The sequence below is a fragment of the Anabrus simplex genome, chromosome 6 (genome assembly GCF_040414725.1).
Source record: "Anabrus simplex isolate iqAnaSimp1 chromosome 6, ASM4041472v1, whole genome shotgun sequence".
In the NCBI taxonomy this organism is placed as follows: Eukaryota; Metazoa; Arthropoda; class Insecta; order Orthoptera; family Tettigoniidae; genus Anabrus; species Anabrus simplex.
The window spans coordinates 229,433,093-229,449,597 of record NC_090270.1 but is presented as its reverse complement, the minus strand read 5'-3'; the positions used below and the strand labels follow the sequence as shown (position 1 = coordinate 229,449,597).

The 16,505-nt window shown below is 40.8% G+C and overlaps 1 protein-coding gene across 2 annotated transcripts in view; it reads right to left on the bottom strand.

Moving 5' to 3' along the window:
- Positions 1 to 16,505, bottom strand: part of LOC136876371 (sodium-independent sulfate anion transporter) — a 289,375-nt gene that overhangs the window by 197,338 nt on the left and 75,532 nt on the right. The window lies entirely within an intron of this gene.

Genomic DNA, 16,505 nt, shown 5'->3' with positions numbered 1-16,505 from the left:
ATTTTTACCATGCCAACGATTTTTGTGTTCAGTATGCCTGAACTCGAAAGCAAGGACGGTTATGCTTTTTTGTTTTTGGTTGAGGAAGGAAATATATAGGGTGGGTATAATACAACTGGCCATTAAAATATTTATAAGACTGGCGTGGAATTGGCTTTTGTTAATGAATAGGAGAACTGTTAATCACAGGAAAATGCAGGAAATAGCGATTTCTATGCACATGTCTTCGCCTGCGCATCACCCGCATGCTCATCCCGAGTGCGTCGCTGTGTCATTACGTGTGTGAGAGAGAGAGAGAGGAGCACACGTGTTTACTGATCAGTTCAATGCAACACAAAATGGAGCTCACGATAAAACAGCGCGTGTTCATTGTCGAGTGTTATGCGAAGCACAATTCGTGGAAAACCTGTTTGCGCAAGAAATCTTTTTGCAAAACCTCCAGCAAAGACTGCAATGCAGAACTTAGTGGCAAAATGGCGTGAAACGGGCTCTGTAGCAAATAAAAACCGTAATTATCCGAAAAGAATTCGAACACCGGAAAACATTGCTCAAGTAAAGACAAGCCTGGAATGAAGTCCGACGAAATCTCAACGTTTATCTATGCAAATGGGAACTAAGCGATCGTCGTGTCGAAACATTATGGAAATGTGCCTGCATATCTATCCTTACAAATTTACTGTTGTACACGCGTTAAAGTGTCCATACAAACCTTCGCGTGTTGAGTTCTGCCGGTGGTTCTTAGTGAAGTCTCAAAAAGCTAACTCGAGGGGAAGGTTACAAATTCTTTCTTTATGTAATCCGGCCATGTAAATGCTCAATCTGATTTAAGATCATAATTTGACTTAGGTAATAACGAGTGGGAACACTCGTGTATTCCCCTTCAAGTTGGTCTTGAGGAGACTATGATTTCGTATATTTTAGATTTCTCTTTTCCTTCTAATTTAAACTTTCTCTCCATCTAGTCACCTCCATAGTATAGGCTTAGCTTCTGTTGTTCATTTCTTCAGATGAGGCCACTTCCAGCATCTTCTATGATATTCATTAACAAGAATAAATCTCGTGTCAGTCCTAATGAAAATATTGTCCGCGCCAGTTTTATTTTGTCCATCCGATATTAATTTATTGAGAAAAGAGGTTTTCGATAAGATGATTAGTTTCCTCAAAATCGGCGTAAAAAGTGGCGCGATTACGTGGACAAAAAGGCGTTTCTGCGAATAAAAATAATTGTACCGGAGGTACACCCGCTTCGTGCATTTAATTTTAAAAGGCCATCTCTAAAATGAACTGCGAAACTCCCAGTGGAAAAAGTTTGAACGTTTTATCGGCGGGTGTCTATACTGTCGACTTAGTGCGCCCTCTGGTGCGAAGATGAACAGTCAATTTTCAAAGCAAATTTGTGTGTCAAGGTTTCCTAAACTTAATTGTTTGTACATTGTTTTTGGTGTTCTAAGGTTTCTAGCACTTCTCTCTCTTCCCGTTGGCTTTAAAATTTTAGCAATAAGGAATTTCTGAAATTTATTGTATTTACCAACAAGAATTATGGGTGTGTCCAGGGCTTCAGCCCAGAGATTTCTGGCAACTTCCTCTCCGATATAAAAGCTGGGACCTTTCAAGCCATATTGTCTTTTGATCGCTCCAGTCCAGCAGTAGAGTGTGTTAGTATGGGAGGCAGTGGAGAGACTGCCTCGTCCGTCTGCGGAAGGTCCACCAGCTCAAGGTAATGGCAGACATCTTTCAATCATGTAATAGTCTCAGAAAGCTAACTTGAGGGAAAGGTTACAAAATTCTTTCTTTATGTAATCCGGCCATGTAAATGCTCAATCTTATTTAATATCATAATTTAACTTAGGGAATAACGACTGGGAACCCTCGTGTATTCCCCTTCAAGTTGGTCTTGCGGAGACTATGATTTTGTAAACTTTAGATTTACCGGTATCTTTTCCTTGTAATTTAAACTTTCTCTCCATCTAGTCACCTCTATAGTATAGGTGTAGCCTCTGTAACTTAGGGCTATCAGCCCTAATAGTGTTTTAGGTATTTTCCAAGTGCATTTCAGAGGAGAGCAAATGTTCGCCACCCACTGTTATTCTATTTCCTGTAAATTCAACTGTTGAGCAGATAAGACAGTGAATACCGTTTGATTTTGGTAAAATGTAGATTGTGCCTTTAAGAGGCCTAGATCTTGTAAATTTTGGAGAATAGTCTCCTAGAGAGTAATTGTGTGGAGCAAAACGCTCCTTGTAAATTTAGTAAATTTTGGGAGCTCAGTCTCCTTGTGGATTTACTGAAGGGAGCAATGATGCTCTTGTAATAATGTAACATTGGAGCTTTAAACTAATTTGTTAAATCGTTGTTGTCTGATTATTTTTCTAAAATTGTTCCTTAAGCTCTTGAGCTAACCTCATCTAGTCCATTGTTATTTGTTTAAAATTTGAAATCTGAAAATGAAAGAGGAAAAGGGGGAAGAAACAAAATTCCAAATTTTAAAGTTTTTAAATTAAAATTTGATATTTCTATCCACTCATTCATACCCGCACCTTCTTACACCTCTCTGTCCCACAAAAACACGGTAACTATAATAATAATAATAATAATAATAATAATAATAATAATAATAATAATAATAATAATAATAATAATAATTACAATACAGTCATCAAACCAGAGGCACTTTATGCATCTGAAACACTGATCATTGGCGGCAGGTCACAAATGAAAAGCATTGAGAAACAAGAGAGGTAAATTCTCAGAAAAATCCTAGGACCAAAGTTCGAAAATGGAATTCGGATGAAAAAGAAACCACACGAAATTTTTCAATTCACAGAAAAAATCACAGATACCATCAGAAAGAGACGACTAAAATTCTATGGACACCTACACAGAATGGATAACAACAGGCTGTCAAAGAAAATTCTAAATCTAGCTCTAACCCTGAAAATCCGAAACAATTGCTTAGCAGAAATTCATGAAGATCTACAAGAAATGGGTATTGAGGACGAAACCATTCAAGATAAAATAAAATTTAGAAGCTTAGTAAACAAACATAAATTTGTAGAGAAACCAACAAGAAAAAATGAAGGCTGGACAGAAACACGCAGAAAGGAACACGGTGAAAAATGAAGAGATATTGGGAAGAAAAGAAGAAGAAACATTGTGCAAAATAAGTTCAAACGCGCTCCACAGTTGGGCACAACAAATAAATTAAAATTGTAATAATGTTTCTATCTATTTATCGTTGTGGATCAAAATACATCCAGGAAAGCTCTCGGGATTTTGCTGCATTCCACGTTTTCCTAATTTCAATCACTTTCTCTCTAACTGTTCGCCTCCAGGTTTCGCTATGTCTTCCACGCTTCTTCCTTCCTTTTGGATTCCATTCTAAGACCGACTTCTCAACTGCTCAGTCCTGTTTTCTTAATGAGTGTCCTATCTATCCCCATTTCCCTTCCTTATTTTTACATCAGAGGGTTTCTGCTTGGTTTCCTTCCACAGGTTTGCGATTGTGGTCACCTCAGGCTATCTTATATTCAAGAACACTTGGGAGTTGTTTAGTGACCTTCCGTGATTCACGGCCGCAAAGGAAAATAAACATCACGTTGATAGTGAAAAGTCGCATCTTGGTTTTTCGCGAGAGGTTACTGTACTTTCAGATGGGTATAGTAGGCTGAAACAAATGATCTATTTCTTTTCCAGATTCGATCTCTGACATCTTCCTCTGCTCCACCAGTCTTTGTCATTGTGCTCCCTAGGTATACAAAAGACCTAACTTCCTCTATTTGCTTTCCAGATATCATAAGCTGGTTGTTTTCAGAGCCATTGATTGGCATCCCAATATATAAAATAAGAGTTTTGTCTGTACATTGCTCAGAATTTAAAAACGATGGTATTTCTGTATCAGTCGTGCCCACAGTAACAAGGAAATGCACTTTTTAATTTTCAGGTCTGTCTGTCTGTCTGTCTGTCTGTACACGCATCACGAGAAAACGGCTGAAGGGAATTTAATGAAAATCGGTATGCGTAGTCTGAGAATAAGTCGCTACAATCCAGGCTATAAATAATTTTATTCACGCTGAGTGAAATGTGAGTTTAGGGGAAGGCCTAAAATTTAATTCTCAAATATTTATGTTAGTGGTCGTATCTTGAAAATCGGTATGCAAAGTCGGGGAATAAGTTGCTATAACCTAAGTCATAAATAATTGTATTCACGCTGTGTAAAATGGTAGTTTAGGGGAAAGCCTAACATTCAATTCTCAAATGCTTATGTTATTAGTGGTCCTATCTATAAGTATTACATAACTTATGTTATATGGTTTTAAATTTCCGATCATTTATGTCTTATACATCGTTACCGTACCGGCTATGATCACAGATATATTCAAGTCCATATCAACGCCGAGTCACGAGAAAATGTGTAAACAGAATTCAATGAAAATCGATACGTGAACTCGGAGAATAAGGAACTATAATCTACGCTAAAAATAATTTTATAAGACGCCCTAATATCACAAAGTCGTCCGGCTCCACGGCTAAATGGTTAGTGTGTTGGCCTTTGGTCACAGGGGCCCCTTGTTCGATTCCCGGCAGGGTCTGGAATTTTAACCATAATTGGTTAATTTCGCCGGCACGGGGGCTGGGTGTATGTGTCGTCTTCATCATCATTTCATCCTCATCACGACCCGCAGGTCGCCTACGGGAGTCAAATCAAAAGACCTGCATCTGGTGAGCCGAACTTGTCCTCGGACACTCCCGGCACTAAAAGCCATACGCCATTTCATCACAAAGTCGAAAGAAAGCTAAATGTGAAGGCCTACAATATAAAAAGCTCATAAAATTGATCAACAATAGCATTACATTGACCATTGTTTGTGATGTGCTTTGTGTCTTCTGTTGCTACTCATTTACGATAGAAAGGATTACTGCTGCATACCGAGTATGATTTTAATTTGCCTTACGTCGCACCGACACTCATAGGTTTTATGGCGACGATGGGATAGGAAAGACCTAGGAGTGTGAATTAAGTAGCCTTGGCCTTAATTAGGCTACAGTCCCAGCATTTGTGTGGTGTGAAAATGGGAAACCACGGAATACAATCTTCAGGGTTGCCGACAGTGGGGTTCGAATCCATTATCTCCCGGATGCAAGCTCACAGCCCCTGACCACACGGCCAACTTGCCCAGTCGTAGCGAGTGTAACAGCCTACCTGAATGTTGGCGGGAAGTAGGTGGGGAGTTAGAACACTTTCTTCTTTAGCATTCCATTCCTCTGGTTCATAAATTTTCTGATACTATTGGTACGTAACACACGGGTTCATCATAGCTTTCGAGCTATTCAATCCCTACTCTGAGGCACTGATTGGAATGAGCAGTGTGCATATTTAACAGAATAATGGCAGAGGAGTGTTCACGGTTGTCCGCGGCTTGTCATTCCATCTCTGGAACTTTGGACTGTTAGATCGGCACCGTAGTACTGTTCGTTAAAAGTGAGAAAATGTGCGGTTTTTCATTTGATCGAGTATTTTATATGATATCATTGCTTTAATCGCTACTTTCCTACTGACGATTTTGTAATGACCTGTGTTGACTTCAGTTAGGAAAACCATAAGGTCAGTCTCTCTGAGAATGCAAGCCCGTAACGAAGCACGGGTACATCAGCTAGTTAATAATAAGGCAAACCATATTCAAATAAATATTTATCACTTTGGTTCGTGAGTGTAACTAATTATTTTAATAATACTAAAATGTTAACCACGTGCTCCTTTATCCATGAAATTTAAACAAATATAAAATGTTCACCTTTATATTATTATTATTATTATTATTATTATTATTATTATTATTATTATTATTATTATTATTATTATTATTATTATAGTATGCGTTGAACCGCAGTGTCAACCTCCACTCACCGCCGACCTGCAAGTGAGGTGGCGAAAGGACTGGCCTTCAAAAGCTTAAGCTCGTGTCAAATCGACGGTGAAAGTCACCACAGGCCTCTCTGAGGATTGACAAATAACGTCAGTCACAAGTAAATACGCCATCGTACGAGTACAGATAGAAATATTCGTTCCTCGATGACAACCATGTATGTCCTATGCGTAACCGTGTACGTATATGACCAGTAATCATTGGCACCGTACTACTGTATGTTTATTAATCGGCATCGTCCGAAACAATATTGTCAGTCGGTACTCTTCGTCAACATTTTGTTGTACATCTGCTCAAATGAGTAGATCTCCACGGAAATCATCTTATCGCGCATGAATTGATCATTGCCGTATAGAATTGCTTACGGCTTGCTGAATGCACATTTCCTTTTTTTCCCGAGCGCCTGACGGGTATGCAGTTTGCTACGCATTTGTCTGGACGACTTTCCACCGTATGGAGACTAGTGACCTTAAGGCAGATTGTTTACCAGATGATGTACTGCGTAAGAGGTAAATTAGTCGGGACCATTTTCCAGCGCTTGATATGTTGTTTTCAAGACCTTACGGAGAACCTACTGAAAACTAGTAGAGCAAAAATCAACCAACACTTCATCATATTATTAAAATATGCTTCGTCCAGATCAGATGAAAATAAGGTTAGTATGATTAATTTTAAAAAGCGCACAATTTGTGTGTTTCTTAGTCTGTTTCATTATACTACTGTACGTTTTATTTTTCTTCTTTTATACCAAGGAAAAGTTAAATTCGTAATAAGGAGACTTCTTATTCCTACATAGCACAAAAACAGAACACTGGCAAACGTGAAACTCATCAGAGGAGGTAACGAGATGAAATGAGTGACGTAATATATAGTAGTAGGAAGGAAGACGGTGAAACCCGGTGATGGCACATTGCCTACTCCTGTCAAATATCACAAAAAGGTCAAGGCTTTCGTCCCTATCCAACGGACAAATCACCATCAACAGCCTCATATGCCCTGACTCCATATAAGCACTACGGAGGAATTTGAAAATGAATGAATGAGCGAGATGGCCGTGTGGTTAGGAGCGTGCATTCGGGAGACAGTGAGCTCGAACCCCACTGTCGGCAGCCCTGAAGATGGTTTTCCGTGGTTAATTTTTCACACCAGTCAAACGCTGGGGCTGTACCTTAACGCCACGGCTGCTTCCTTTCCACTTTTAGCCCTTTCCTATCCCATCCCATCGTCGTCGTAAGACCCATCTGTGTCGATACGACGTAAAGTAACTTGTAAAAAAATATAATAATAAGGAAATTTAATCCAGGCTTTTGGCAAGTAATCTAGTGATTAGGAATTGTACAGCATCACCTCTGCTACCCTGCCGGCCAATATTCTGATGGTGACATTTTTTCGACCAACGGGACTCGAACCGGCTAACCACTATCTCAGACCATATAAACTTCACGCCTCTACGATCATGGCCACCAGGCGGGTTCTTTAGTTTAATAATAATAACATACATACATACATTATCATTATAGACTGTTATGCCTTTCAGCGTTCAGTCTGCAAGCCTCTGAGAATTTACTAAACGTCGCCACAATCCTCGATTTCCAACTAGTGTTGTGGCCTCATTTAGTTCTATACCTCTTATCTTTAAATCGTTAGAAACAGAGTCTAACCATCGTCGTCTTGGTCTCCCTCTACTTCTCTTACCCTCCATAACAGAGTCCATTATTCTCCTAGGTAACCTATCCTCCTCCATTCGCCTCACATGACCCCACCACCGAAGCCGGTTTATGCGTACAGCTTCATCCATCGAGTTCATTCCTAAATTAGCCTTTATCTCCTCATTCCGAGTTCCCTCCTGCCATTGTTCCCACCTGTTTGTACCAGCAATCATTCTTGCTACTTTCATGTCTGTTACTTCCAACTTATGAATAAGATATCCTGAGTCCACCCAGCTTTCGCTCCCATAAAGCAAAGTTGGTCTGAAAACAGACCGATGTAAAGATAGTTTCGTCTGGGAGCTGACTTCCTTCTTACAGAATACTGCTGATCGCAACTGCGAGCTCACTGCATTAGCTTTACTACACCTTGATTCAATCTCACTTACTATATTACCGTCCTGGGAAAACACACAACCTAAATACTTGAAATTATCGACCTGTTCTAGCTTTGTATCACCAATCTGGCATTCAATTCTATTGGATTTCTTACCTACTGACATCAATTTAGTCTTCGAGAGGCTAATTTTCATACCATACTCATTGCACCTATTTTCAAGTTCCAAGATGTTAGACTGCAGGCTTTCGGCACAGTCTGCCATTAAGACCAAATCGTCAGCATAGGCCAGGCTGCTTACTACATTTCCACCTAACTGAATCCCTCCCTGCCATTTTATACCTTTCAGCATATGATCCATGTAAACTACAAACAGCAAAGGTGAAAGATTACAGCCTTGTCTAACTCCTGTAAGTACCCTGAACCAAGAACTCATTCTACCATCAATTCTCACTGAAGCCCAATTGTCAACATAAATGCCTTTGATTGATTTTAATAATCTACCTTTAATTCCATAGTCCTCCAGTATGGCGAACATCTTTTCCCTCGGTACCCTGTCATATGCTTTCTCTAGATCTACGAAACATAAACACAACTGCCTATTCCTCTCGTAGCATTTTTCAGTTACCTGGCGCATACTGAAAATCTGATCCTGACAGCCTCTCTGTGGTCTGAAACCACACTGGTTTTCATCCAACTTCCTCTCAACGACTGAACGCACCCTCCCTTCCAAGATGCCTGTGAATACTTTGCCTGGTATACTAATCAATGAGATACCTCGATAGTTGTTGCAATCCTTCCTGTTCCCTTGCTTATAGATAGGTGCAATTACTGCTTTTGTCCAATCTGAAGGTACCTTACCAACACTCCACGCTAATTTGACTAGTCTATGAAGCCATTTCATCCCTGCCTTCCCACTATACTTCACCATTTCAGGTCTAATTTCATCTATTCCTGCTGCCTTATGACAATGGAGTTTATTTACTATCCTTTCCACTTCCTCAAGCATAATTTCACCAACATCATTTTCCTCCTCCCCATGAGCTTGACTGTTTAATAATAATAATAATAATAATAAGGGGAACTATTTTTACAATTTCCTTTACGTCGCACCGACAAAGATAGGTCTTATAGTGACGACGGGATAGGAATGGCTTATGAGTGGAGAGGATGCGGCCGTAGCCTTAATTAAGATAAAGCCCGAGCATGTGCCTGGTATGAAAATGAGAAACCACGGAAAACCATCTTCAGGACTGCCGACAGTTGGGTTCGAACCCACTATCTCCCGGAAGTAAGCTCTCAGCTGTGCGCCCCTAACCCCACGGCCAACTCGTCCGGTGGAATCTTCTAACGGAGACTTCGAATAGGGATAGCTCTAAATTACGGGCATATTTAAATTCCCTCGCAGAAATACATGGAGTTTTAGATCAATATTTTTCATAAATGGACACGCTTAAAACATTAGAAATGACCGCTACACATTTTTCTAACTCAATTTTGATTACAGTTTCTATTGTAGGGTATTGAGCTGCATTGACTTTTCCTGATTAGTGGTCAGGAAAATCGCTATTAAATATAATTAATTTTGCATCAATGGATGGGATGTTAGTAACGAGTATACCTACTACCGCCGGAGCGGTCATTTTGACCGCTGTATTAATTATCGCAATGAAGTGTATTATAACACATATCTCTTGTTGATATGTAATCACCTGCTCATAATTATCCTATCAACAACGGTACCGTGCAAGAACATTATTTCCTCTGCATCTCCGGTAATGTTGTCTTTCGTCAGTTAGTTACACAACAGTAAACATGTCTCAAACAATCAGTTGCTGAGTCTACTGCATGACATTTCTGAAGATAGGTCTGATGTAGAATGTGGTCCAGATATAAAGGACCTAAGAAGAGAAAATGCATACGAAGATTACTACCAATTAAATGATAACTCGGAAAACAGTGATTCAGATCGCGCTGAAAATCGGATTGTTCAGGCTGAAGGTAAGTTATTATAACTATCAGCAAAACAACTTCGGTGAAATTCCTTGATTTATACCGCATTAAAATTATGATCTCTCGCATAGGATGAGTACCGACGAGTTTTCAATAATTATACCTAAGTATTACAGCCGTAGAAACAGTAACCCGTAAAGCATGGTATCATAGGGGACGCGACAACCAAGGTAAAAGCCTCCCATGGCCAGATAATGCGTCATTAGGTAATGTTGGCATAACGGAGTGGACTGTAGCAGACTTTGGGAAGATTACACCAGGGAGGTTTGCTCGCCATACCCCCTCGAAAGAAAAATCCAGGACTTAATCCATATTCATAGCGGCATATTCTGATGACAGTGTAAATAGTGCGTGGCGACTTTAATGAATCAATATTGAAACTCAAAGCAATGTACAGAATCACAGGCAAAACGATAACAATGAGGAACTGTGAGTATCGAGAACGAAAATAGTGGTCAAAAAGACCGCATCGGCGGTTCAAGATATAGAGTAAATTCCGGCGGAAGGGACACTGAAAACTACCTCCCCAAAACTATTAAAACATCTTTATAACGTACAGCTTAAAAAAAATTGTCAGTTCCTAGAATTCGACAAAATGCATTTATTATTTAATTCTTATTTAATTATCTAATAACGGACGGTATTTCAAACTAGCGCTCATTCTTTCATGTTACTACCGAGAGTTTTATTTTTAGAAAGCCCAGATGTGTACCTCGAATGGTAAAGCGCTGGCCTCCTGAGCCCAATTCGGCATCGATTCTCGCTCAGTCCAGTGATATTTGAAGGAGCTGAAATAAGTCAGGCTCGTGTCGGTACATTTATTGGCACGTTAAAGAACTCCTGCAGGACAAAATTCCGGCACCTCGGCGTCTCCGAAAACCATATCTGTTTAGAAATACAGACAGTGGGCTATGCTTTGTGATTATCATAAAAAGGAGTTTCATATATGCTACGATGACGCTAAAACGCAAAGGACTGACAGTAAGAGGGAAAACAAGTTAAAGCAATGAACATCTAGAAGAAGGAGAAATTTAAGTGTTCAAGACGTGGCCGTGCAGTGGCTGGCATCCTTGTGGACTGGAAATGAAAATGTGTCTGGTAAACCCTCGGTTCCTAACACACCGCGCTTGAAATTTTATAACTTAAAATGTTAACGGTTTTGTCGTGCTCGTAATAACAATACGCCTGTCAGACTTCTTATCCGTGGGAAAGCACTCGAAATCGCTGAAGAATTATGGTGTCATGAGTTTAAAGCACCCATAGGCTGGCTTGACAAGTCCACGATTAGGCACATCATCTCTATTCGTAATGTCAGCGGTGAATCGTGTTCATTTAAAAACATTGTTAAAAAGGAAAATGGAAAATGGGATGGAAAGAAGGTTGTTTCACCAAGAGGATAAGCCCTCTCAGTTCTAATTACTGTGTTGATGGGATGATAGCAGCTCATGGGGAACACTTAAATAGGTACCTAGGTGTTAACATAAGGAATTATCTTCATTGGGGTAACCGCATTAATGCGGTTGTTAAAAAAGGTTACAGATCTCTTCACGTGGTCATGTACAGTATTTAAATGTTGCAGTGAGGATTTAAAGGAGAGGGCGTCTAAGTCTCTGGTAAGAACCCAATAAGAATATGGTTCAAGTGTATGGGACCCACACGAGGAATACGAGAACTGGGAAAGATCCAAAGGAATACAACACGATTTTTTCTGCGTGATTTCCGAAAAACTAGTAGTGTTACGAAAATGTTGCAAACTTTTAGCTGGGAAGACTTGGGGGGAGGGGGGTAAGGAGACTGAGATGCTCGACTATGTGGTAAGTTTCGAGCTGTCAGTGGAGAAATGGCGTGGAGTGACATTAGTAGACGAATAAGCTTGGGCGGAGTTCTTTAATGTTGTTTGCTTTACGTCCCACTAACTACTTTTATGGTTTACGGAGACGCCGAGGTGCTGGAATTCAGTCCCGCAGGAGTTCTTTTACGTGCCAGTAAATCTACCGACACGAGGCTGACGTATTTTAGCACCTTCAAATACTACCGGACTGAGCCAGGATCGAACCTGCCAAGTTGGGGTCAGAAGGCGAGCAGCGGAGCTTTTGAAAGTAAGGAAGAATGCATTATGCAACTCAAGAGGACCAATTGGGTCAAGTATTCGTTTATAGGACGAGGAGTTAAGGGATTGGAATTATTTATTAAGGGAAATGTTCCATAAATTTCGAAGTTCTTTGAAAACGTTCATTAAAAATCTAGGAAATCAACCGACAGGTAATCTGCCACTTCGGCGACAGCCTTGAATGCAGATCACTGAGTGACAGATTGAAAAACATTTTTCGAATACCGGATACTTCTTAATAACAGACTATTTTCCCCCAGATCTCTCCTTTATCGAGAAGTTTAATAATAATAATAATAATAATAATAATAATAATAATAATAATAATATGGTTATGTTTCACTAACACCGAGCTCGATAGCTGCAGTCGCTTAAATGCAGCCAGTATCCAGTAATCGGGAGATAGTGGGTTCGAGCCCCACTGTCGGCAGCCCCGAATATGGTTTTCGGTGGTTTCACATTTCTACATCAGGCAAATGCCGGGGCTGTACCTTAATTAAGGCCACGGCCGCTTTCTTCCAATTCCTAGGCCTTTCCTATCCCATCGTCGGCATAAGACATATCTGTGTCGGTGCGACGTAAAGCAAATTACAGAAGAAAAAAAAATGTTTCACTAACTAAAACCTTATTTAGTAAGGAAAATCAATAATGCTGACCACCAGAAACCAAGAGTATCGAATATTGAAAATATACCAAGAAGGTCGGATAAAGAAATTCTTTCTAAATCTAATATCATTGAGATTGGCAACGAACAACAGTTTTTTTTTGTTTTGTTTTTACGATTTGCTTTACGTCGCACCGAGACACACAGGGTCTTATGGCGACGATGGGATAGGAAAGGGCTAGGAGTGACAAGGAAGCGGCCGTAGCCTTAAGGTACAGACCCAGCATTTGTCTGGTGTGAAAATGGGAAACCACGGAAACCCATCCTCGGGGCTGCCGACAGTGGGGTTCGAACCCACTATCTCCCGAATGCAAGCTCACAGCTGCGCGACCCTAACCGCACGGCCACTTGCTCGGTTGAACAACAGTTTATGAAATAATGTTGAAATGGAAAGGAAACAATACCAAACTGAGACACGTGTCATACTAACATTAAGAGTCCTTGTAAGATATATTTAAAGAAACATTAATCAATCAATGCATGAAGTTTTCTCGAAATAACTTCGTCCCTAGAACATTTAATAATACACCTCTCACCTGTTTATACCAATTATCTCTAGTGAAGAATTAAGCTGTGAGGCACTTGCTGAAAATACTTCCTTTTGTTATCTAACACAAAATGACTTCCTATCTGCGTGTAGTGGACTACACATTAGCAGCGCTAAGCTGTAGCCTACTTAATTAGGATAAGAAAACTCAAGGCTGGAATTTTTTTTGACTAGAGTAGGGTCGCTGACATTCTGAGTAGCTCGTGTTACAATACTAGGACATTACACTTGAGTAGGAGGTAAGGTAAGGGTTATTCTGCCCGAAGGCAGGTCCGAATCTCCGCAGAGGTGTTCCTGAGCCGGAGTTTACGTGCGGTAGAGTGGCCAGTTCCTTTCCGCTCCTCCATTCCTTTACCCCCCACCAACAGCGCGTGGGAACCCATCCAATTCCTGACCACGCCCAATCGTTGCTTAACTTCGGAGATCTCACGAGATCCGGTGTTTCAACACGGCTACGGCCGTTGGCTGAGTAGGAGGGTATATTTAATTTTCGTTTTTATTATAATACTGTATACTCCAACTTAATTCGGATGGGTGCGGTAGAATAATATCCATCGTATTCCCTGCCTGTCGTAAGAGGCGACCAAAAGGGGCCGAGTGGCTCTTAACCTTGGAAAGTGGGTTGGCGACCACGGGGTCCTTAGCCGAATCCTGGCATTGCTTCCACTTCTTCCAGGCTCCTCACGTTCATCTATCCTCCGGCCTCCCTTGGTCAACTTTTGTCCTTTTCCGACCGCGACGGTATTAGGATTGCGAAGCCTATGTAGTCTCTGGCCTATGCCCTCACTTTTCAAAGTGTCAGGTCCCTTCCGAGTTTTCCGTCTGATTAGTGCCAATAGAGGATGGTTGTTGCCAAATGGTACTCTTCTTAAAACAATAACCCCCCCCCCCCCCCCGCTTCGAAATTTACAGCTTTTAGTGGTAGTCTCAAGGTGAAAATTATTTAGCGAATATTTCTTAAACAACGCAAAGCCATCTCCATACAGGCATGAAGGTCCTTGCAGGAGTTTCTCGACACTCAGCGAGTGGGATACAGCGGTTAATTCTATGTTCGGCCATATTTTCCCCCAGGAATTAGCCTGTTACTCTTTTGTGTGTGTGTGTGTGTGTGTGTGTGTGTGTGTGTGAGAGAGAGAGAGAGAGAGAGTGTGTGAGTGTGTGTGTGTGTGTGTGTGTGTGTGTGCGCAGCGTCATGTGCACCTCCAAAAGTGGAAATTTCGTTTCTTAATTTGCTTGACTTCTTGTCAACGAACCGAACCCAATTACTTCCGGTTGAACCAATTTCTGCTGGGCAGACCACGCTTACTCTTTCTATATAAAATTTAAATGACGTATGTCTGCCTCTCTGCCTTCCGGACGAGATCACATCTAAGCCGCTGGGCAGAATGTCATGCAAATTCACGCGAAAATTCTCAGAGGGAACTGCCACTTGACTGTTCTATTTATTTACAAAAGAATGTGCAAACATTCTCAGAGAGTACTGTCCCATGACTATGTTCTATTTCAAAACATTAAGCTGAAATGATTTGCGAAAGAATCCGCAATTGCTCAAAATGAGATGGTGGTACCTGTTACTTTCTTAGTCAAACACGCCAGAACTAATGGACCAATTGAGCTGAAATTTGGCATGAATATATCTCAGATATTCATTTCGAACACTTTCCATAACTAACAGTTTCAAAAATGTCAGCAAATATTTACTGAACCTGCGTATGTTTTATCAGCTAAAATCCAATATAATGGGTAAATATGCATCCCTATCGCAAAATGAAGCCACACATGTGCACTTAAAATTCAGTTTTCTTCATACACACGAAGTTTTACGAATTTTGTCTGTAACTAAGTGATTCTCCAGAAAATTACGCACGTGTTTCCGTCAAGCGCCGTACAGTTGAGTCGATTAGGGTTAAAATCTGTACACAATAATACATCCGCCGCAATGACACTAGTTTGCCAGACATTTCGACACGCTCAAGTATTACTAGACTTCTCTACTTTTTTTATTTTCACTGATTTACGTCGCACCGACACAGACAGGTCTTTCGGTGATGATGTGATAGGAAAGGGGTAGGAATGTGATGGAAGCTGCCGTGGCTTTAATTAAGGTACAGACCCTGCATTTGTCTGGTGAGTAAATGGGAAACCACGGAAAACTATCTTCAGGGCTGCCGACTGTGGAGTTCGAACCCTCTACTTCCCGAATCTCTAAACGTTAAACCGGCACCGCAAAGAGTTACCTAGAAGAGAGTGGGATGGAAAGAGGAGGAAGCGGAGTTGCCAGTTTTCTCTCTGAAGTACAGTGTTTATTTGCTGCTCAAGCGAACTAGCACAGTATGAAACAAGACAAGATATCGCAACACCGCGTGCCGCTCCACGCGGACTTGACAAGCAACTTTCATCCAGCATTTTCAGATTTTCATTGGATGCCTCACAGCTGTCACTAGTACGGCTTGAGCTAAAGAATATTTCCCCTGAAGCGCGGCGCAAGGCAAGGAACATCAAAGCCGCACCGCACGGTAACGTTTAGCGAAACAGTATACACCGTGGTGATTGTGTACAGTTTCCTGAAGCCCTATAATTAACAATAACATTACGTTGACATACTATTGTGACGTGTGCTCTGTCTCTTCTGCTGGCACGCATATCTGATGTATGGCATTACTATTGTAAAGTCGCTCATAAAACGAATGAGCACATGGTATTGTATACGTTCCTCGCACGCAGTGTAGCTTTCATAACTAGGCAGGTATCCAGGGGTGCTCGAGGTTTGGGGTCGCGAAGAAGGGATAAATTTACAATTAAAGCAGACAGGAAGTAAGATCAATGGGATTAAGGGTAGATCATTACAAGCAATCAAAGGCATTTATGTTGACAATTAAACTGCAGTGAGAATTTATGATAGAGTGAGTTCTTGGTTCAGGGTACTTACAGGGGTTAGACAATGTTGTAATCTTTCACCTTTGTTGTTCGTTGTTTACGTGAATCATCTCGTATACAGTGACAGCGAGGGATTCGGTTAGGAGGAAATGTAATCTTGGTCTTAACGACAGATTGTGCTGAAAGCCTGCACTCTAATATCTTGGAAGTTGAAAATATGTGCAATCGGTATGGTATGAAAGTTACCCTTTCCAACACTAAAATGTTATATCAGTAGGTAAGAAACCTAACAGAACTGAATGTGTGATTGGGAATGCAGAGCTGCAG